The sequence below is a fragment of the Physeter macrocephalus genome, chromosome 18 (assembly GCF_002837175.3).
Source record: "Physeter macrocephalus isolate SW-GA chromosome 18, ASM283717v5, whole genome shotgun sequence".
NCBI lineage: Eukaryota > Metazoa > Chordata > Mammalia > Artiodactyla > Physeteridae > Physeter > Physeter macrocephalus.
In genome coordinates this window covers 84,025,396-84,049,730 of record NC_041231.1, presented here as the reverse complement: position 1 = coordinate 84,049,730, position 24,335 = coordinate 84,025,396, and the positions used below count along the sequence as shown (strand labels likewise).

The 24,335-nt window shown below is 43.2% G+C and overlaps 1 pseudogene; it reads left to right on the top strand.

Moving 5' to 3' along the window:
* Positions 1 to 15,366: 15,366 nt before the first annotated feature.
* On the top strand, positions 15,367 to 21,110 carry LOC102989297 (glutathione S-transferase A2-like; annotated as a pseudogene).
* The last annotated feature ends 3,225 nt before the right edge of the window (positions 21,111 to 24,335 follow it).

Below are 24,335 nucleotides of genomic sequence, written 5' to 3'. Positions count from 1 at the left end.
CTCCGCGGCATGTGGGATCTTCCCGGGCCGGGGCACGAACCCGTGTCCCCTGCATCGGCAGGCGGACTCTCAACCACTGTGCCACCAGGGAAGCCCCTGGTTATCCGTTTTTAATAGCAGTGTGTACATGTCAATCCCAAACTCCCTAACTATCCCTTCCCTCCACCCTTTCCCCCCTGGTAACCATAAGTTCATTCTCTAAGTCCATCACAGCTTCCCTTGTAGATTTTTCTCCAGGGTTAAGGGTGTGTTGGCTGGCTATCAGGAGCATTCTGGTCCTCCTGGAAATTATTTTCTTCTTGTAAAATAACAGATATCTCTGGTTTGTATATATGTCTCTTATGTGTGTTTTATTGTGGTAAAATATGCATGACTTAAAATTTACTGTTTTAACCATTTTTAAGTGTACATTTCAGTGGCACAAAACACATTTACACTGTAGTGCAACCATCACCATTATCCATCTCCAGAAATTTTTAATCATCCCAAACTGAAACTGTGTACCCATTAAATAATAACTCCCCATCTCCCTTACCCCAGCCCCTGGTGACCTCTATTCTATTTTCTGTCTCCATGAATTTGCCTATTCTAGGTACATCATCGTAGTGTGTAACTGCGCGGAACCCTATGCGGACTTCCGGACTTCCGGAGACAGGCCCCTTCCCCCAGGTCCTCTGCTTTAGTTCCTCTCTGAAATACCTAGCTAACAGTTTCTGATGCATTTTTCCTGAGTTGTTTTACAGATGCTAAAACCCCCACCAAATGGAAGAAGTTTACTCCCTGATGACCATGAGCCCTTAACACCCAGACCTACTGGAGCCTGAGGGTTGATAATGTTAATTAACCCCTGTGACACCATTACCTTGCCATCAACCAATCAGAGAATTGTACACAAGTTGATCACATACCCTGGGACACCCCACCCTCATCTGGCCTTTAAAAATGCCTCCCTGAAACCCATCAGGGAGTTTGGGCTTTTAGAGCATGAACTATCCCGGGCTCCTTGTCTGGCGCCTTATAATAAACTCTGCACTTTCCTTCACCACAATCCAGCATCAGTAGATTGGCTTTACTGCGAGCAGGCAAGCGGACCCAAGTTTGGTTCGGTAAAAATTGGAATCATACAATGTTTGTCCTTTTGTGTCTGGTGTATTTCACTTAGCATAATGTTCCCAAGGTTCATCCACGTTGCAGCATGTGACACAATTTCACACGCTGTCTTGTTTGTTTTTAACGAAAGTAAGCTCCCTCCTGTTGTGTTACCTCCAAAGGCACTTTACACAGAGGTGTTTCAGGACCTGCAGAGCTGACAGACAGACCCTGGGCTGGAGGACCCTGTACATACCACCATCCTTGTCCAAGAAGCCGACTGGGATCCTGTTCTTTCTGGATTCTCTAACCACAGCCCTCTTCCCCTTCACAATTAGTTCTCAGATTTATGTAACCTCTCTCTACAGTTTGTCCTTTATGCCTCATATTTAACTGTAGTAAAAGCTTTGTCCCTTCAAAAAGGAACTTCAGGTATCAGGAAATAGGTATGGCTATATCAGGGATCAAGGGTCCCTCATGCTGTAACTACACCACATTGAGATTAGAGATTGCTTTAGACAAAGGTCATGAGAAAAAAGTAACATTTACCAGGCATATTCTATGGACCAGGCTCTCTTCCAGGTGCTCTATATCTATTATATGATTTAATCCTTTCAACAACATTCCAAGAGACATATGAGCGTTTGAGTTTGCACAGGTGAGGAAATTGAGGCCCTGAGAAGCCTGAGGACTGAGATTCCCAAGCCAGGACCCGGACGAGGGGAAGAAGCCAGGCTTGCTCCTGCCAGGGCCAAGGCGCCTTCTTCCAAAGTTAATAAAAAATGATTATAAAACACAAGCCTCGGGCTTCCCTGGTGGCACAGTGGTTGAGAATCCACCTGCCGATGCAGGGGACACGGGTTCGTGCCCCGGTCCGAGGAGATCCCACATGCCGTGGAGAGGCTGGGCCCGTGAGCCATGGCCGCTGAGCCTGCGCGTCCGGAGCCTGTGCTCTGCAACGGGAGAGGCCACAACAGTGAAAGGCCCATGTACCACAAAAAAACAAAAAACAAAACAAAACACAAGCCTTTAAAAAGATCCAGAAATTGTTGGGGAGAGAGTATTCCATCTCGTTTCCCAGCATGACCTCTGATGGCATTGAGTCCAGCCCTGCAGGGACCTCCTTGCTTGGCCTAGTCTCTGGTGAGGGCATTCTAATAAGCAGGTCCTCTAGACTGGTGGCCCAGGGTGGGAAGAGGGGGGTGGGTGATTCACTTTCACTTCCCTGGTAGTGGTGGTGGTGTTACTGTTACTGAGTCCAAGCTCATATTGCTCGCTACACAGCAGACCAATAAATCAAGAGATGAGGTGTTGGGACAAGGAATAGAGACTTTATTCAGAAAGCCAGCAGACCAGAAGATGGTGGACTAATGTCCCAAAGAACCGTCTTACCCGAGTTAGAATTCAGGCTTCTTTTATACCAAAAGGGGAGAGGTGTGGCTGGTGGCTGCAGACTTCTTGGTGCTGGCCAGTCCCCAGCAGGGATGCGAAGCCTTTGTTCTTGCAGCTGTCCATGTAGGTCTGGTCACAGTGTTCTTGTACATCTCCAACAAGACAAATATTGTTCTCTGTTCTGTAACTTTTTTTTTTTTTTTTTTTTTGCGGTACGCGGGCCTCTCCCTGTTGTGGCCTCTCCCGTTGCGGAGCACAGGCTCCGTTCTGTAACTTTTTATCTCTGTATGAATGGAAAAGTGCCATACTTTCAAAGGTCAGAGTCTTGAGAACGGGCTATTCTGTGTATTTCAGCCTACAGGCGACAGTCTTTCACAAAAGGTGCAGAGCCAGCATGACTAAGCACAGGAAAAGGACCAGATCTAATATGGAGTCAGATTTTATCTCTGTATGAATGGAAAAGTGCCATACTTTCAAAGGTCAGAGTCTTGAGAACGGGCTATTCTGTGTATTTCAGCCTACAGGCGACAGTCTTTCACAAAAGGTGCAGAGCCAGCATGACTAAGCACAGGAAAAGGACCAGATCTAATATGGAGTCAGATTTATTCTTCCTTATTACAAGACAGCACTGCCTCTTTCCTGCTGTGTTGCCCATCCTCAGACCTCTCTCTATGATCCGCCAAAAGGGAGGGGCAGCCCCAGTCTCTCCTGCGGAATGGAATTACAAAGCCTTTTTCATGTGAAGGATTATCCCCTACCTGAACAATTTCCAAAATCATCTTCTGTTTAATCAGGGAATCCACATCAAGAAGAGCAAAAAGATACCCTTGCAGTGTCCGGTTTGTCTATTAACTCTAAAGACAGATGTTTATTCACACACATGAAATGAATTTAACAAAAATTAAAAATCAGGCGAGTTTGTGAATCCAGTGGTGGATTTAGGCTCAATGCTTGGTGCATAGCAGACCCTCCTCCGTAAATCTCAGTTTTTCTCTCCTTCCAAACCTGCAGTGGGGAGTAGAGATTTGTGCTGATGACCCTGAAGACGACATCTGCCTCCAAGTCGGCCAAATATGAGGTAGGAGGCCTAGAAGTCCACAACAGAGATACATCTGGTGGCAGCATGGTGGCTGGTCCAGGGCAGGGAAGACTGTCTGCTCCCAAATGCCTGCCTGGCCCTCCCGCAGTTGGGGTTTGCCCCTTAGGAGTCTCTCTAGGTCTGGGCCCACAGTTCAGTCCTGCTCCCTGTAATTCAAAAAGAATTAAGCATTGAAAAGTGGGATTGTGGGGAAGTGGGTGCTTTACTCTAGTGACAGAAAGATGAAATGAGATCTCTGCATCCTTTAACACAGGTATCTGCCGGAAAATAAATGTTCTGCCCCACGTGTCAGAACACTGCAGAAATCGCTGATAGAAAAGAGATAACACCCCCAGGTCAACAATTCTGGCTGAGCAGTGCCTTGTGTGTCTTTTGCCCAAAGCGAAAGATTAGGACCAACAGCCTGACGGTAATCGAGGCAGAACGCTGTGTCTGAAACCCCGATTCTTGAGACTTCAGCCGTGGGCCCCGGGGTCTCCCACCCATCGTGGCGTGGACAGCTCCATCTGGAGAGCACTCGGGTCTGAACTACTCACACGGTACACGCTTATTCCTCGAGTGCGGCCCCAGGCCAGCAGCGTGGGGAGCCCCTAGGAGCTGAAAGGCAGTCTCAGGCCTGGCCCCAGACCTGCTGAATCAGAATCTGCATCTTAACAAGATCTCACGTATCTATGTGCCCACTGACGTTTTAGACACGGCCTGTATTCTTACTCATCTTCCCAAACAAGCACAGTCTTGGCTCCCCACGTAGAATGTGACCCTTACCAGGTGTGAGAATGTTCTATCTTCTTTCATCCCCTGTTTGCTATCTATACCACAGGAATCATCAAGCATTTGCTTATTAAGGACAATTCCAAGACCCTGCCTCCGACTCAAACTAACCAGACACAAAAGGTACCCAGGAGTAGGGTTGTAGATTTAGCCAATAAAAGTGCAAGATGCCCAGTTAAATTTGCATTTCAGATAAGCAACAGATAGTTTTTTGGTACAAGTATGTCCGAAACGTTGCCTGTGTCCTGTATTTTATCTACTCAGGAGTCAAAGTCCTGGGCTGCCCTGTCCACCTCCCGGCTCTATCTCTCCCTGCTTTATATTTGAGACCCTCACATGCTCCCAATGGTGGTGGCTTTGGTACATGTTTCAAACCCCAGTTCATGGTTTGCTTCCTTCCTTCCACTGAGGGTGAGAGGCATATGGTGAAACTGGCATCAGAAAGACCTGGCGTCTGGCTCTGCCAGCTCGGTGACGAAGCAAGTTTTATCTCTCTGAGCCTCTGTCTCCTTACTTGTAGAATGAGGGTATTGGTCCTCGCAACGCCATATAGATAGTGCCTGGAACAAAATGCATCACCGCTCCACCTCCCTGGCGGCCTTGATTACCTCTTCATAACTGTTGTCCTTGGGTCCATACCCTTCTCCAGTAACAACTCCAGAGAACGGGATGTGAACAGCACTTACGATATAACCCAGGGCTCTGCCTCCACATAACATCTGTCACTGGTCTGCCCTGAATTCAGCTCTGATTTAGGCAGTTCCTGGGTTGCAGATTTAGGTTGAGATTCTTTACTCTAGTTGCTTCCCAGGTAAAATGTGGTAACGACATGGTTGTTATTTTTGCAACTATGGCAACCTTTTGTTTGAGAGGAAATGGTATTTAACCAGCACCGGTCAATGAGTTTTCGTGTCAGTGGTCTAAATTGCATTTCTAACTAAAACGTGTTTGGGATTTCCATGCATTCCACAAGGAGCGTGTCCTTTCTTTCCCCTTCCATTTCCACCTGCTTCTTCTGTTCTTTTTAACCACAATTGCCGACACCACTAGAGGTTAGCAGAGGCAAGAAGGCCCATTCTATCCCTGTTGGTAACTCAGTGAGAGAGGAAATTGAATTTTTCAGCAGTATTTTTTCCCAAATGGGAAAAAAAAAAAAGCTGAAATTGATGTATATATTTAATCTTTATTTTTATTAAGTATTTATACAAGCCATATATATATATTTGATAATATCTGAATAATCAAAAAGTTAAAGAAGTACCAGTTTTATGAAGTGTGTTGCTTCTACAGTTTAATTTGATTTTAAGGTAAAATTAGTAGAGAGTCCCAGCACCAGCCCTTAACGTTGCAGACGAAGCTTAGGGGTCTGGGTTACAGTTAAGGAAACAATATTTCAAAATAGTAAGAGGAGAGCTTGGATTAAAATATTACGTCTGCTTGCTTTTCCTCAGTCAAGACTTTGTTTTGTTTTTTTTTTAATATTTTTTTTAATGTGGACCATTTTTTAAAGCCTTTATTGAATTTGTTACAATATTGCCTCTGTTTTATGTTTTGGTTTTTTGGCCGGCAGTCATGTGGGACCTTAGCTCCCCGACCAGGGATTGAACCTGCACCCCCTGCATTGGAAGGTGAAGTCTTAACCACTGGACAGCCAGGGAAGTCCCTGGTTTGGGTCTTTGGTTTCTGTAAACCCATCTAACATTGTTCACAATAGAGTAGTGCCGGTCAAGGACCACTATAAATCTCTTTCAGACACCCAAGAACTGGAAAATTACTGAAGACTGCAAGTCTATTCTCCGAAAAACCACATCCTGTAGAGACACAGCCAGCCTGGGTACTGCTGTGGACCAGAATAGACATAAACCCTCCCCCTTTTCCTGCACCTTGCCCTTTGAAGCCCAATAAAGACTCAAACTCCCACCCTTCCGTGCTGATGCCACGCTATGTGTCTGGCCCCTTTCCTCCCTTGGAAAGTAAATAAAAACTCTCTTTTCTCTCCTTGCTAATATTTCTGTGAATTCTTTCACAACCTATTTTGGCTCACCTAACAGTTTCCAGCTTGCCCAATTTTTGCTAACACAGATATTTTGACCCATGCGTTTGCATTCCTAGCCTGGGCCAGGCTTGGTCTTCTCTGTTACAGACACTCACACACAACATAACTGTAACTAAAATGAAAGTTTTAGCAAAAAGTACTTAGCCTTACTATGTATGATACACCCTGGTATTTACTATTATATTGCAATTGAAAAATGGTAGTTAGAACCGGCTGTGTTGATTTCACAGAGTCCACAATGGGCCACAACCCATAGTTGGCAAACACTGGTGTGGTGAAGTTCCAAGACACTGGTGTCAAATAAAAGTGCATTTGAATAGGTTCCCCACTTGTTTTAGGCTAGTCGTTTAACCTCTAGAGTCATCAAAATCCTCAACTGTAAACTTAGAATAATAACAGAATTTACCTCAAGTAATTGTTATGAAGATGAAATGAGGATAAAAATGAGAAATGCCCACTATGTGGTAGACACTAAACATATGTTAGTTCCTTTCCATATACTGTAAAGGTAATGTACTAACATCTCTTTCTCTAGATGGTAAAATAAAATTCACCCAGCCGTGAAAAAATATAGAATTCCAATAGAAAAAAAGGAATGAGCTTCCTCTTCTGTGCAGAGAATCTAGAAGGGTTTGGGGACGGTCAAGGCAGGATTCAGCCCCAGTTAATGTTTTTGAACAAGTGCATAATGGCAACCAAAGACTGACGCTACTCCCTGCTTCTCTCTGTTCGTGAAGTTTTCTGGTTTCAAAGCCCCTCACAGGCCCAAGGTGACATCTGTGTAAGAACAAAGCTGCTCTGTTTATGTCCTCAGAGTGAGGACAGATGTAATCTGAGACTTGGTTTGGTGCAGTTTCACAATGATGCCCACTGATAGGTGAGAATTTGGTCCAAGGAAGAACCACATGGGACCCCTCCAATGCCGCCATGAAGAAGGCAGACACTACCCCTTTTGTTCGAACATACGCTATAAAGTGCAGTTTGCTTCTGTGGTCTGATTCATCCAGCTTTACGGTAACTGAGGGACTGCTATCATGGCAGGAAAGCCCAAGCTTCACTATGTCAACGCATGAGGCAGGATGTTGGCCATCCGGTGGCTCCTGGCTGCAGCTGGAGTGGAGATAGGTCCACTTAACTTGAATCTAAATTGACTATCAAAGTGCTTTTCTCGTATAAGCTAGGAGACTTCCACACTTGAGGAGCTGGGGATGATTTTTCATTACATAAAAATAGCTGCACATTAAAAAAGAAATGGACTGATTTGACCAAATGAATATGTAAATAATCCTGCCCATGGAAGAGCAGGAAAACAATTTTTTTTCATTTTTAAAGGAAACAAAAGAAACATCAGCTATCCAATTGCGTGAACCTTATTTGGATTTCATTTCAACAAACTGTAAATATTCTTTGTGACACATACAACACGTGGAAACTTGATTGTTGACTGAGCATAAGTTATTAAAGAACTATTGTTAATATTTTAGTTGTGATTCTAGGTTTATTACTGTGTTTATGTTCAAAATAGTTCTTACGTTTTAGAAATATGCATCAAGTATATAAGGATGAAATGATAGGCTATCTAGGATCTTCTTCCATTTTTACAAGAAGGGGAGGGTGGATGGGCATAGAGATGACACAAGATTGGCTTGAGTTGATAATTATTAAAGATGTATGAAGGGTATGAGAAGCACTGTACTTTAATTTTTGTACATGCTAGAAATTTCCACAATAAATGGATAAATGTATATAATATTAGAAAATAAATGTAGTTAAAGTTGATATAATCACAAATATGGGAATGAGCCAACTGTAACAAACCATCTGTTAAAGAGTTAATATATTCACTCAGCAATGATTTTGAGGTGGGGGGCACCTTTAGTACCAGGCTCTGTACTAAGTTCTGGGGATATGGAAATGAATGAGACAGACACAGTCCCTGCCCTCAGGCAGCTTACACTCTAGTGAGGAGGCAGACAAGTAAGTGGGTGATTAAAACAGGGGTGGGAGCATCTGGGAGGACACCCAAGCATTTTACAGTGTTAAAATGCCATATTCCCAGGAGCACATGTGGGACTCTGTTGAGTGCTTCCTTCTAGAGGTGTCGCTGAGAAAAGCACTTCTTAACTCAGATCAGAAGGACATAGCAACTCTGTGCGGGTTTCCTGGGGAGGGAGTCATGGACAGACTCCAGAGATCTGGTCCCTCAGGGGAGAGCAAGCAGTAAAGGAGGGTTTCAGATGAGGTGTTGTCCTGCAAAGGGAACCTCTAGTGTGCTCTCTTAGCCTCCTAACAACATGTTTACTTAAACCTTGCGATTACACTTTCTCGATTGCTTCATGAATGCACAGGACGTTAGCCTTGTCCGTTATCAAGTTCATGAAGAAACAAGTACATAAAAATTCAAACAGTGCCAGTTTAGGTTGTTTAATTTCTATAAATCAGCAACCCACAGTTTTCGCTGTGATCCAGCTTTGGGGTTCAAGGATGTGTTCAGAGCCCCTATGCAGGATGAGTTCAGCACAGGAGGCTGAAGTAGGGGGGGATTTTGAGAGGATCCCAAGCCTCCTCTTCTTCAGCCCAGCCTGACTGAGGAGGGTGTGGGACAAGGCTTACCAGAGGCTCTTGGTCACGACTTCTGGGTTCTCTGGGCCCAGAGGCTGATCCTCACAACCCCTTCTCCGTCAGCCTCACAAGCAACATCACACCAGCAAGTCCCATCCTACCTTGGCCACCCTCCCACACTGACCACCCACCATCCCTTATGTTGTCTTGAACTGGCTGCTTTATAAATTGTTTCCCACACACCTCACTGTCTGTATAGTCTGACCCTATGGGATCATGTAGAGCCACAATAAACTGTTCCACTGAGCAAGTTAGAAACCCCCAATTCTTAAACTTTTCACCATCAAGACCCCTTTTCAAAATATAAAATTGAATGGAGGGAGGTAATATACAGCAGAGGTCCCTGGTGGCAGCATCTTGGGGGTCAGTGGCCCCATGGATACCCCATGCTGGGGGACACCCAATACCCTGTCCTGATCTCACAGGGAGAGAAAGTCTTTCCAGAGATATTAAAACTCCATAACTGGGCTTCCCTGGTGGCGCAGTGGTTGGGAATCTGCCTGCCGATGCAGGGGACACGGGTTCGTGCCCCGGTCCGGGAGGATCCCGCGTGCCGCGGAGCGGCTGGGCCCGTGAGCCATGGCCGCTGGGCCTGCGCATCCGGAGCCTGTGCTCCGCAACGGGAGAGGCCACGGCGGTGAGAGGCCCGCGTACTGCAAAAAACAAACAAACAAACAAAAAAAAAAACAAAAAAAAAAACCTCCATAACTAGAAGAACTTCCCAGTTCTTTCCCTCCAGTGATATCCCCCTCCCAAATCACTACCTAATCACTGACAGAGGTGGAGACAGGGTGGAGGTGAATTGAACTTGCAAAATAAGCAGTTATGTGCTGCAACCCATGCTTTTATCTTGGTGGCTCTAATCTAAATTTCCAGGTGGCCATGATCACTGTCCTCTGTGTACCCTGCCAAACTCAGAAATCCTAGTCTCCATAGTCTGCACCAGACAGAGGCCATGCTGTGGAATGAAATAACAAAAATGCTGTGGAATGCATGCTCAGTAATGCTGTGGAATGAAATAATAAAAATTCACTGACTATTTCTGCTTTCCAGTTTGAAGAGATATTTATGGAAACTTCAGAAGACTTGGATAAGTTAAGAAATGGTAAGACCAAGAAACTAAATTCCTCTGATGGGAGGATCTAGTAAAAGTCATAAGTTGAGGTTTGAAGCCCAGCAATGCCATGTGTGTGCATGGTGGGAGGGGGGTCAGTGGAGAGGGAGAAGCATGGTTAAAGGTAAGGGGTGGGGCTCCTTGAGCAGGTCTTGCAGCTCACTCAGGACTAGGAAGGGCTGGAACTCTGAGTATTTGCTAAAGGAACCGGCCCCGGTGCCCTGTGAATGCCCTCTCTGGGCTCTCCCTGCCTTTCTGCACCGTGAGTGACTGCATCACTTCAGGATGCCACACAGCCCTCCCACCCAAGGAAAACAAATGCATTAGAAAGAAGAGGGGAGCAACAGGCCCAGAAGTTGCCTTGAATTCTTTTCTCTGACAGGTTGGACAAGGTAACATCCTAGCAATATTGCAGACTTGGTGAGCAGGGAAAGGGACCTCCACATAGAAATCTCTCCAAACCTGCCTTATATGATGTGAGACTTACTTGAGAACTTCCCATTTGAAATGGCAACCTATTGCAGCTTCTTCCAACTTCTTTCTAAAATATCCGTGAAGACAAACTGACACAGAATTAAAAGGGACCTCCCATGTATCTGAATGGGAAATAAAAAGAGAAATGAAATAATAAGTTTAAAAGTAAAAGGCAGATTGATAAGAAAAAGAAGGACTATAGGAAGCTAAAACCAAAATGCCATCCTGCCTAAGCGTACCAGATCATTTTAGTGTTTCATTTTATATCTGCAGTTATTTCAACATTTTTTCATCCTAGAAGGGTGTAATTCATCAAATACTTCACTCTTTTTTTTTTCTTCTTTCAAAAGAAGGGAGTTTGATGTTCCCGCAAGTGCCCATGGTTGAAATTGATGGGATGAAGCTGGTGCAGACCAGAGCCATTTCCTGCTGTGTTGCCCATCCTCAGACCTCTCTCTATGATCCGCCAAAAGGGAGGGGCAGCCCCAGTCTCTCCTGCGGAATGGAATTACAAAGCCTTTTTCATGTGAAGGATTATCCCCTACCTGAACAATTTCCAAAATCATCTTCTGTTTAATCAGGGAATCCACATCAAGAAGAGCAAAAAGATACCCTTGCAGTGTCCGGTTTGTCTATTAACTCTAAAGACAGATGTTTATTCACACACATGAAATGAATTTAACAAAAATTAAAAATCAGGCGAGTTTGTGAATCCAGTGGTGGATTTAGGCTCAATGCTTGGTGCATAGCAGACCCTCCTCCGTAAATCTCAGTTTTTCTCTCCTTCCAAACCTGCAGTGGGGAGTAGAGATTTGTGCTGATGACCCTGAAGACGACATCTGCCTCCAAGTCGGCCAAATATGAGGTAGGAGGCCTAGAAGTCCACAACAGAGATACATCTGGTGGCAGCATGGTGGCTGGTCCAGGGCAGGGAAGACTGTCTGCTCCCAAATGCCTGCCTGGCCCTCCCGCAGTTGGGGTTTGCCCCTTAGGAGTCTCTCTAGGTCTGGGCCCACAGTTCAGTCCTGCTCCCTGTAATTCAAAAAGAATTAAGCATTGAAAAGTGGGATTGTGGGGAAGTGGGTGCTTTACTCTAGTGACAGAAAGATGAAATGAGATCTCTGCATCCTTTAACACAGGTATCTGCCGGAAAATAAATGTTCTGCCCCACGTGTCAGAACACTGCAGAAATCGCTGATAGAAAAGAGATAACACCCCCAGGTCAACAATTCTGGCTGAGCAGTGCCTTGTGTGTCTTTTGCCCAAAGCGAAAGATTAGGACCAACAGCCTGACGGTAATCGAGGCAGAACGCTGTGTCTGAAACCCCGATTCTTGAGACTTCAGCCGTGGGCCCCGGGGTCTCCCACCCATCGTGGCGTGGACAGCTCCATCTGGAGAGCACTCGGGTCTGAACTACTCACACGGTACACGCTTATTCCTCGAGTGCGGCCCCAGGCCAGCAGCGTGGGGAGCCCCTAGGAGCTGAAAGGCAGAGTCTCAGGCCTGGCCCCAGACCTGCTGAATCAGAATCTGCATCTTAACAAGATCTCACGTATCTATGTGCCCACTGACGTTTTAGACACGGCCTGTATTCTTACTCATCTTCCCAAACAAGCACAGTCTTGGCTCCCCACGTAGAATGTGACCCTTACCAGGTGTGAGAATGTTCTATCTTCTTTCATCCCCTGTTTGCTATCTATACCACAGGAATCATCAAGCATTTGCTTATTAAGGACAATTCCAAGACCCTGCCTCCGACTCAAACTAACCAGACACAAAAGGTACCCAGGAGTAGGGTTGTAGATTTAGCCAATAAAAGTGCAAGATGCCCAGTTAAATTTGCATTTCAGATAAGCAACAGATAGTTTTTTGGTACAAGTATGTCCGAAACGTTGCCTGTGTCCTGTATTTTATCTACTCAGGAGTCAAAGTCCTGGGCTGCCCTGTCCACCTCCCGGCTCTATCTCTCCCTGCTTTATATTTGAGACCCTCACATGCTCCCAATGGTGGTGGCTTTGGTACATGTTTCAAACCCCAGTTCATGGTTTGCTTCCTTCCTTCCACTGAGGGTGAGAGGCATATGGTGAAACTGGCATCAGAAAGACCTGGCGTCTGGCTCTGCCAGCTCGGTGACGAAGCAAGTTTTATCTCTCTGAGCCTCTGTCTCCTTACTTGTAGAATGAGGGTATTGGTCCTCGCAACGCCATATAGATAGTGCCTGGAACAAAATGCATCACCGCTCCACCTCCCTGGCGGCCTTGATTACCTCTTCATAACTGTTGTCCTTGGGTCCATACCCTTCTCCAGTAACAACTCCAGAGAACGGGATGTGAACAGCACTTACGATATAACCCAGGGCTCTGCCTCCACATAACATCTGTCACTGGTCTGCCCTGAATTCAGCTCTGATTTAGGCAGTTCCTGGGTTGCAGATTTAGGTTGAGATTCTTTACTCTAGTTGCTTCCCAGGTAAAATGTGGTAACGACATGGTTGCTATTTTTGCAACTATGGCAACCTTTTGTTTGAGAGGAAATGGTATTTAACCAGCACCGGTCAATGAGTTTTCGTGTCAGTGGTCTAAATTGCATTTCTAACTAAAACGTGTTTGGGATTTCCATGCATTCCACAAGGAGCGTGTCCTTTCTTTCCCCTTCCATTTCCACCTGCTTTTTCTGTTCTTTTTAACCACAATTGCCGACACCACTAGAGGTTAGCAGAGGCAAGAAGGCCCATTCTATCCCTGTTGATAACTCAGTGAGAGAGGAAATTGAATTTTTCAGCAGTATTTTTTCCCAAATGGGAAAAAAAAAAAAGCTGAAATTGATGTATATATTTAATCTTTATTTTTATTAAGTATTTATACAAGCCATATATATATATTTGATAATATCTGAATAATCAAAAAGTTAAAGAAGTACCAGTTTTATGAAGTGTGTTGCTTCTACAGTTTAATTTGATTTTAAGGTAAAATTAGTAGAGAGTCCCAGCACCAGCCCTTAACGTTGCAGACGAAGCTTAGGGGTCTGGGTTACAGTTAAGGAAACAATATTTCAAAATAGTAAGAGGAGAGCTTGGATTAAAATATTACGTCTGCTTGCTTTTCCTCAGTCAAGACTTTGTTTTGTTTTTTTTTTAATATTTTTTTTAATGTGGACCATTTTTTAAAGCCTTTATTGAATTTGTTACAATATTGCCTCTGTTTTATGTTTTGGTTTTTTGGCCGGCAGTCATGTGGGACCTTAGCTCCCCGACCAGGGATTGAACCTGCACCCCCTGCATTGGAAGGTGAAGTCTTAACCACTGGACAGCCAGGGAAGTCCCTGGTTTGGGTCTTTGGTTTCTGTAAACCCATCTAACATTGTTCACAATAGAGTAGTGCCGGTCAAGGACCACTATAAATCTCTTTCAGACACCCAAGAACTGGAAAATTACTGAAGACTGCAAGTCTATTCTCCGAAAAACCACATCCTGTAGAGACACAGCCAGCCTGGGTACTGCTGTGGACCAGAATAGACATAAACCCTCCCCCTTTTCCTGCACCTTGCCCTTTGAAGCCCAATAAAGACTCAAACTCCCACCCTTCCGTGCTGATGCCACGCTATGTGTCTGGCCCCTTTCCTCCCTTGGAAAGTAAATAAAAACTCTCTTTTCTCTCCTTGCTAATATTTCTGTGAATTCTTTCACAACCTATTTTGGCTCACCTAACAGTTTCCAGCTTGCCCAATTTTTGTTAACACAGATATTTTGACCCATGCGTTTGCATTCCTAGCCTGGGCCAGGCTTGGTCTTCTCTGTTACAGACACTCACACACAACATAACTGTAACTAAAATGAAAGTTTTAGCAAAAAGTACTTAGCCTTACTATGTATGATACACCCTGGTATTTACTATTATATTGCAATTGAAAAATGGTAGTTAGAACCGGCTGTGTTGATTTCACAGAGTCCACAATGGGCCACAACCCATAGTTGGCAAACACTGGTGTGGTGAAGTTCCAAGACACTGGTGTCAAATAAAAGTGCATTTGAATAAGTTCCCCACTTGTTTTAGGCTAGTCGTTTAACCTCTAGAGTCATCAAAATCCTCAACTGTAAACTTAGAATAATAACAGAATTTACCTCAAGTAATTGTTATGAAGATGAAATGAGGATAAAAATGAGAAATGCCCACTATGTGGTAGACACTAAACATACGTTAGTTCCTTTCCATATACTGTAAAGGTAATGTACTAACATCTCTTTCTCTAGATGGTAAAATAAAATTCACCCAGCCGTGAAAAAATATAGAATTCCAATAGAAAAAAAGGAATGAGCGTCCTCTTCTGTGCAGAGAATCTAGAAGGGTTTGGGGACGGTCAAGGCAGGATTCAGCCCCAGTTAATGTTTTTGAACAAGTGCATAATGGCAACCAAAGACTGACGCTACTCCCTGCTTCTCTCTGTTCGTGAAGTTTTCTGGTTTCAAAGCCCCTCACAGGCCCAAGGTGACATCTGTGTAAGAACAAAGCTGCTCTGTTTATGTCCTCAGAGTGAGGACAGATGTAATCTGAGACTTGGTTTGGTGCAGTTTCACAATGATGCCCACTGATAGGTGAGAATTTGGTCCAAGGAAGAACCACATGGGACCCCTCCAATGCCGCCATGAAGAAGGCAGACACTACCCCTTCTGTTCGAACATACGCTATAAAGTGCAGTTTGCTTCTGTGGTCTGATTCATCCAGCTTTACGGTAACTGAGGGACTGCTATCATGGCAGGAAAGCCCAAGCTTCACTATGTCAACGCATGAGGCAGGATGTTGGCCATCCGGTGGCTCCTGGCTGCAGCTGGAGTGGAGATAGGTCCACTTAACTTGAATCTAAATTGACTATCAAAGTGCTTTTCTCGTATAAGCTAGGAGACTTCCACACTTGAGGAGCTGGGGATGATTTTTCATTACATAAAAATAGCTGCACATTAAAAAAGAAATGGACTGATTTGACCAAATGAATATGTAAATAATCCTGCCCATGGAAGAGCAGGAAAACAATTTTTTTTCATTTTTAAAGGAAACAAAAGAAACATCAGCTATCCAATTGCGTGAACCTTATTTGGATTTCATTTCAACAAACTGTAAATATTCTTTGTGACACATACAACACGTGGAAACTTGATTGTTGACTGAGCATAAGTTATTAAAGAACTATTGTTAATATTTTAGTTGTGATTCTAGGTTTATTACTGTGTTTATGTTCAAAATAGTTCTTACGTTTTAGAAATATGCATCAAGTATATAAGGATGAAATGATAGGCTATCTAGGATCTTCTTCCATTTTTACAAGAAGGGGAGGGTGGATGGGCATAGAGATGACACAAGATTGGCTTGAGTTGATAATTATTAAAGATGTATGAAGGGTATGAGAAGCACTGTACTTTAATTTTTGTACATGCTAGAAATTTCCACAATAAATGGATAAATGTATATAATATTAGAAAATAAATGTAGTTAAAGTTGATATAATCACAAATATGGGAATGAGCCAACTGTAACAAACCATCTGTTAAAGAGTTAATATATTCACTCAGCAATGATTTTGAGGTGGGGGGCACCTTTAGTACCAGGCTCTGTACTAAGTTCTGGGGATATGGAAATGAATGAGACAGACACAGTCCCTGCCCTCAGGCAGCTTACACTCTAGTGAGGAGGCAGACAAGTAAGTGGGTGATTAAAACAGGGGTGGGAGCATCTGGGAGGACACCCAAGCATTTTACAGTGTTAAAATGCCATATTCCCAGGAGCACATGTGGGACTCTGTTGAGTGCTTCCTTCTAGAGGTGTCGCTGAGAAAAGCACTTCTTAACTCAGGTCAGAAGGACATAGCAACTCTGTGCGGGTTTCCTGGGGAGGGAGTCATGGACAGACTCCAGAGATCTGGTCCCTCAGGGGAGAGCAAGCAGTAAAGGAGGGTTTCAGATGAGGTGTTGTCCTGCAAAGGGAACCTCTAGTGTGCTCTCTTAGCCTCCTAACAACATGTTTACTTAAACCTTGCGATTACACTTTCTCGATTGCTTCATGAATGCACAGGACGTTAGCCTTGTCCGTTATCAAGTTCATGAAGAAACAAGTACATAAAAATTCAAACAGTGCCAGTTTAGGTTGTTTAATTTCTATAAATCAGCAACCCACAGTTTTCGCTGTGATCCAGCTTTGGGGTTCAAGGATGTGTTCAGAGCCCCTATGCAGGATGAGTTCAGCACAGGAGGCTGAAGTAGGGGGGGATTTTGAGAGGATCCCAAGCCTCCTCTTCTTCAGCCCAGCCTGACTGAGGAGGGTGTGGGACAAGGCTTACCAGAGGCTCTTGGTCGGGACTTCTGGGTTCTCTGGGTCCAAAGGCTGATCCTCACAACCCCATCTCCGTCAGCCTCACAAGCAACAGCCCACCAGCAAGTCCCATCCTACCTTGGCCACCCTCCCACACTGACCACCCACCACCCCCTATGTTGTCTAGAACTGGGTGCTTTATAAATTGTTGCCCACACACCTCACTGTCTGTATAGTCTGACCCTATGGGATCATGTAGAGCCACAATAAACTGTTTAGCAAGTTAGAAACTCTCAATTCCCAAACTTTTCACCATCAAACCCCTTTTTAAAATATAGAGTTGAATGGAGGGAGGTAATATACAACAGAGGCCCCTGGTGGCAGCATCTTGGGGGTCACTGGCCCCATGGGTACTGCATGCTGGGGGACACACAATACCTTGTCCTGATTTCACAAGGAGAGAAGGGCTTTCCAGAGATATTAAAACTCCATAACTAAAAGAACTTCCCAGTCCCTTCCCTCCAGTGATTTCCCCCTCCCAATCACAACCTAATGATTGACAGAGGTGGAGACGGTGTGGAGGTGAATTGAAGCTGCAAAATAAGCAGTTATGTGCTGCAACCCATGCTTTTATCTTGGTGGCTCTAATCTAAATTTCTAAATGGCCACGATCATTGTCCTCTGTGTACCCTGCCCAATTCGGAAATCTTAGCTTCTCCATAGTATGCACCAGACATTGGTCATTCAAGTTCAATAACGTTATGGAATGAAATAACAAAAACTCATTGACTGTTTCTGCTTTCCAGTTTGAAGAGATATTTATAAAAACTCCAGAAGACTTGGATAAGTTAAGAAATGGTAAGACCAAGAAACTAAATTCCTCTGATGGGAGGATCTAGTAGAAATCTTAAGTTGAGACTTCAACCCCAGCAATGCCATGTGTGTGCATTGGGTCAGTGGAGAGGGAGAAGCATGGTTAAAGGTAAGGGGTGGGGCTCCTTGAGCAGGTCTTGCAGCTCACTCAGGACTAGGAAGGGCTGGAACTCTATTTGCTAAAGGAACCGGCCCCGGTGCCCTGTGAATGCCCTCTCTGGGCTCTCCCCGCTTTTCTGCACCGTGAGTGACTGTATCAGTTCAGGATGCCACACAGCCCTCCCACCCAAGGAAAACAAATGCATTAGAAAGAAGAGGGGAGCAACAGGTCCAGCAGTTGCCTTGAATTCTTTTCTCTGACAGGTTGGACAAGGTAACATCCTAGCAATATTGCAGACTTGGTGAGCAGGGAAAGGGACCTCCACATAGAAATCTCTCCAAACCTGCCTTATATGATGTGAGACTTACTTGAGAACTTCCCATTTGAAATGGCAACCTATTGCAGCTTCTTCCAACTTCTTTCTAAAATATCCGTGAAGACAAACTGACACAGAATTAAAAGGGACCTCCCATGTATCTGAATGGGAAATAAAAAGAGAAATGAAATAATAAGTTTAAAAGTAAAAGGCAGATTGATAAGAAAAAGAAGGACTATAGGAAGCTAAAACCAAAATGCCATCCTGCCTAAGCGTACCAGATCATTTTAGTGTTTCATTTTATATCTGCAGTTATTTCAACATTTTTTCATCCTAGAAGGGTGTAATTCATCAAATACTTCACTCTTTTTTTTTTCTTCTTTCAAAAGAAGGGAGTTTGATGTTCCCGCAAGTGCCCATGGTTGAAATTGATGGGATGAAGCTGGTGCAGACCAGAGCCATTCTCAACTACATTGCCACCAAATACAACCTCTATGGGAAAGACATGAAAGAGAGAGCCCTGTACAGTACTTTTTCGGTTCTTTCATCAATGATTAATAGGAACGATCTAGGTCCTTCCCTGAGTGAGCAGGATGTGCTCACAGGGATCATGACCGACAGCAGTATAGACCTTAGTGGGTATAACTGAGTACAGCAGAGACCTATGAGGATGAGGGAAGAGTGGAACTTGGAGTGGAATCAAGAGCTTATGAAAGAGGATGTGGTCCATGGATATAGTACAGTGACAGAGGTTTCCAAACACGGATGAACTATAAAGCCAGGAGGATGCTGGAACCATGAATCCGGGAGCTCAGGCTGGACACCCACCAACAGCTAGAGGCAAGGGACAAAGTGCCTGAGTGTCTAGAGGATAAAGACTGGAAAGGGAAGGATTTAAAGGAATTGATTCTTAAGTTTCAGAAATTTTAGAATGATGACCAGGAAGCTAATTTATCAGTCCTTTATATGGACTGGCCACTTGACAGAGTTAACAAAGGCTGGTCCTCAAGATGCCAGGATTATCTGGAACATTTTACTGTAAGTCTGAAGCAGCCAGATTTATTCAATACAAGCATATTGTTCTCTGTTGTGATGGGGCCACATGACTGATATTAAAATCATGTAATGAACTGTGAGCAGTTACTCAAAAAGTTAAACAAATAGTTACCATATGACTCAGCAATTCCACTTCTAAGTTTATACCCAGGAGAGTCAAAAATACATCCACACTAACACTTGTACACAAAAGTGCATAGCAATGTTGTTCATAATATTCAAAAAGTGGAAGCAAACAAAATGTCCAACATCTGATGAATTGATGAACAAAGGGTGGTACATCCATACAATGGAATATTTTTAGCCATGAACAAGAGTAAAGTACTGATGCATGTGACAACATGAATGAACTTTGAAAAATACTAAATGAAAAACACCAGACACAAAAGGCCACATACTGTATGATTCCAAATGTATGAAATGTCCAGATGTTCAAATCCATAGAAATAGAAAGTAGTTGAGTGGTTACCTGGGGCTGGAACGTGGAGGAATTGGAGAGTGACTGCCAAGGGCACTGGATTTCCTTTTGGATAAAATGATAAAAATAATGTTCTGGAATTAGAATGTGGTGATGGTTTCAGAATGATAGTACAATTTAAAGGATGAAAATGATACCATGTGAATATATTTCAATAAAGTTTTACTTTAAGAAACTCCTACAGGAAGCCCTGTTTGGAACAAAAACAAAAAATCACCCGGAATACACATTGTTGAAACTGTGTGAAGAATTGCACTATTTCACGATATATTTTGTTTTTTTTTTAAAGATTTATTTATTACTTATTTATTTATTTTATTTTATTTTTGGCTGCATCAGGTCTTAGTTGTGGCACACAGGATCTTTCATTGTGATGTGCAGGTTTTCTCTCTCTAGTTGTGGTGCACAGGTTCCAGAGCAGTGCGCTCTGTAGTTTGTGGCATGCAGGCTCTCTAGTTGTGGCGCTTGGGCTTAGTTGCCCCTCCACATGTGTGATCTTAGTTCCCTGACCACGGATCAAACCGCGCCCTTTGCATTGTAAGGCGGATTATTTACCACTGAACCACCAGGGAAGTCCCCTCACGATATATTTTGGGTGGAGTCTTGAGAAATGCAAACAAGGCCAGAGCCAGGCAACCGTATGTGGAGAGGGTGTGGAGCCATGTTCTGTGGGAAATAGTTGGAGGAACTACTGATATTGGGCATCTAAATGATCCTGGTGGTGTAACAGGGTGGGACAGGGAGAGGGGTGTGACTGGGAGCGTGGTGCCAGGACTCTCTCTGGACATGACTGAGGTGGCACTAATGCATCACACTGTGCACAGAACACACCACAACAGACATGGCAAACCCTATGTGTGGTCTCGGTGGTTACCTGTAGTGATTCACCCATTTCTCTCTTGCCTCTGACTCTGGATGGGTCACCGGTGTGCTTTGTCCCTATATTTGATCATGTGTATAACCAAAATATTAGACATATGTCTACCTTAATGGCTTGTTCTAGAATGAGATGTTCAAATTAATAAAACTCATAACTGAATGACTGGCATAGAAGAATGCACCCAGTGGAGGAGAATTACTTTTATCACCTCCTGATGCCCCACTCTTACACATTCTTAAACTATAAAATCTAAGGCAGGAGACATTTGACAATTTGGTCATTTTGTTTTTCAGGATTGATATGTATTCAGAAGGTGTAACAGGTTTGAGTGAGATGATCATGCTTTTGCCAGTGAACCCACCTGAGCAAAAGGATGTCAAGATGACCCTGATCCATCCGAGAAAGAACAACAAACCGTTACCTCCCTGCATTTGAAAAAGTGGACTGTTTAGTATTTTTGGCACTGAGATCAGAGGACCAAGAAAAATAGTGCCTGGCACTGCAGGGGCATTGACCTTCACCTCTGTGAGTATCTCTGAATACTAATGTAACATCCTGATTCTGAAGGTATTTTATAAAAATCGACTATGAGGAAGAATTGTACCAGTTTTACCCAAGTTGTAATTTTTCAGCAAAATTTTGATTTACTTAGACCCAAACTGGAATTCTCTACTTGATTGAATTTCGTGGTTGTACTTAGAGCTTGGGCTGTTGAAGCTCTGAGAGCCACACTAGAGCCTGGAGTAGATGGATCCTGCAGAACACAGTGCAGGGGCTTTGATCCAAGAGGAGCACAATGACAGCAATGCATCAGAAAATATTCTGGTACCATGTGTAGGGGGACATGAGACCAGCTGCCCTTCAGGAGAATGTGGTACTCTTTCGGGGATGAATGAGATGTTTCTAAACAGAGATGGGGGCAGTGGGGTGGGGAGGAAGAGACAGAGGAAAAGCTGTTCAGGAAAAAATAATCTACAAATTTTGAGGACATGGCTCTCAGAATTTTGAAGAAAGTCATACAAAACCAAGGAAATGATGTTCCATCATTTACCTAGTATATATCTTAGTTAATGTTTCTCTTTGAAGGCAAGAGGAGAACATTTCAAGTTCAAAACTACCTGAAATCATGCAAAACAAAAATCATGAACCAAAAAAAAAGACTTAAAGAGATTCAGGAGGCTTACATATAAATAAAAAGATTAACACCAACACCCACATCTTTATAAAGCATAGGGTCATTCTTTCATTTATTCAGCAAATGCTAATTCATTGCTTGCATGTCCAGCCATGATATTCAAGGAGCGAAGAATTTAACAGTAATCACAAAGCACACCCTCCTGGCCCTTGTGGTGCTGAGAGTTTATGGAACTTTCACATGATGATAAGCTCTTCAGTGACTGCAGTTTGAGTACAACTATACTTTGAAAACAAAGGGCCCCATGACAACATAAGTAAAAATTATATATTACAAAATACGTTTATTGTTAGTTTGCTTGTTTGTTTTTTTGGCTACACTGTGAGGCTTGCAGGATCTTAGCTCCCCAACCAGGGATCGAACCCGTGCCCCCTGCAGTGGAAGCATGGAGTCCTAACCACTGAACTACCAGGGAATTCCCTATTACAGAATACATTTTCATGTTATTATATTCTTTTCCAAATAATTATCCATTTGTCCATACTTCTATATGTATACATAAGCTGAAAGTGTATTTGCTAAAATGTTATTATCTTTAGTTGGTGGTGCTGTGTGTGTTTTTTCTCTTTGTACTTTATGATTTCCAGATTGGTGGAATATTTTAATAAATATCACATATTTCCCTAACATATTATTATAAAAAGTTTCATACATGCAGAAAAGTTAAAAGATGTATAAAATGAACTCATATGAACCCACCACGTAGATACCCAAAAGCTTTGTTTTCCATTATCATATGTCATTATCTCTCCATTCTTGTTCTGTCAATCAAACGTATTATTTTGGATAGATTACAAAGTGACTTTAAGTCATCAGGGAAGTTCATTCCCAGACATTACAGCATGTGGATAGTACCATGCTGCAAGTTAGGAGTGCAAGCATGGAGTGCAAGTTAGGAGTCAGGGAGATAGGAGTTCAAGTTGATCCAGGTTTATTTCAGGTCCCAGAGAGAGAGACCAGGAAATCAGGAAGCAGAAAAGAGGAGAAACGTAGAGTCTCAAATGGTTTTCTCAGGGTTGAAGAAGACTGTCAAGAAGTTGGAGTCACAACCCAAGGGAGAAAGAGGAGAGAGATAGGAAGGGCCATGTCATGAAGCCCAGGGCTGCACACTTTAGGGTGTGGGGCAACAGAAACACAGTGCAGACGGTGCTAAGCCCTTGGCCCAGGGGAAGAAGCAAGTAAGGCAGCCAGAGTGAGGTGGGCCCAGCACAAGGAAATGGTTGCCGGGCTTCCCCTAAGGATGAGGAGGGAACACCAGGGACCCACTTGGCCCATCTTACTGATTCAGGGGGAGCAGAAGACTTCTTTATTGAGAAGCCTCCTCAATGAAAAGCCCAAGTAGCCCCGCTCACCACAACTAGAGAAAGCCCGCCCGCAGCAACGAAGACCCAACGCAGCAAAAAAAAAAGTCAGGTTTATGGCAACACTATTTAAAATAGCGAAGACATGGTAGCAACTTAAATGTCCATCAACAGATGAATGGATAAAGAAGATGTGGTACATATACACACAGAATATTACTCAGCCATAAAAATGAACAAGATGGGGCCATTTGTAGAGACATGGATGGACCTAGAGACTGTCATACAGAGTGAAGTAGGTCAGAAAGAGAAAAACAAATATCATATATTAATGCATATATGTGTACTCTAGAAAAATGGTACAGATGAACCTGTTTGCAAGGCAGAAATAGAGAGACACAGATGTAGAGAACAAACTTATGGACACCAAAGTGGGGAAAGGGAGGGTGGGATGAACTGGGAGATTGGGATTGACATATATACACTAATATGTATAAAATAGGTAACTAATGAGAACCTGCTGCAGAGCACAGGGAACTCCACTTCGCTGCACAGTAGAAACTAACACAACATTGTAAAACATCTATACCCCAATAAAAAAATAATAATAAAATAAAATTTATTATGTAAAAAAAATGAAATAATGCCATTTGCAGCAACATGGATGGACCCAGAGATTATCGTATTAAGTGAAGTAAGTCATACAGAGAAAGACAAATGTTGTATGATAATATATTGCTTATATGTGGAATCTAAAAAAAAAAATGATACAAATGAACTTATTTACAAAACAGAAATAGACCCACAGACTTAGAAAAAAAAATAAAACAACTTATGGTTACCAAAGGGGAAATGTTGGGGAGGGATAAATTGGGAGTTTGGGAGTAACATATACGCACTACTATATATAAAATACATAGCCAACAAGGATGTACTGTATAGCACAGGGAACTCTTCTCAATATTTTGTAGTAACTTATAAGGGAAAAGAATCTGGGAAAGAATATATATATGTAAATATGTATAACTGAATCACTTTGCTGTACACCTGAAACCAATACAACATTGTAAATTAACTTGAATTAAAAAAGAAAAAATAGGTTTAAAAAAAAAACTGAAGGAAAAAAAAGCCATACTTCAATACTTCACTCACTGGCAGAAAGGGTCCAATCAACCTGAAATTTTGTATTTAATTTTTAATGCCGACCTTGAAAAGATAT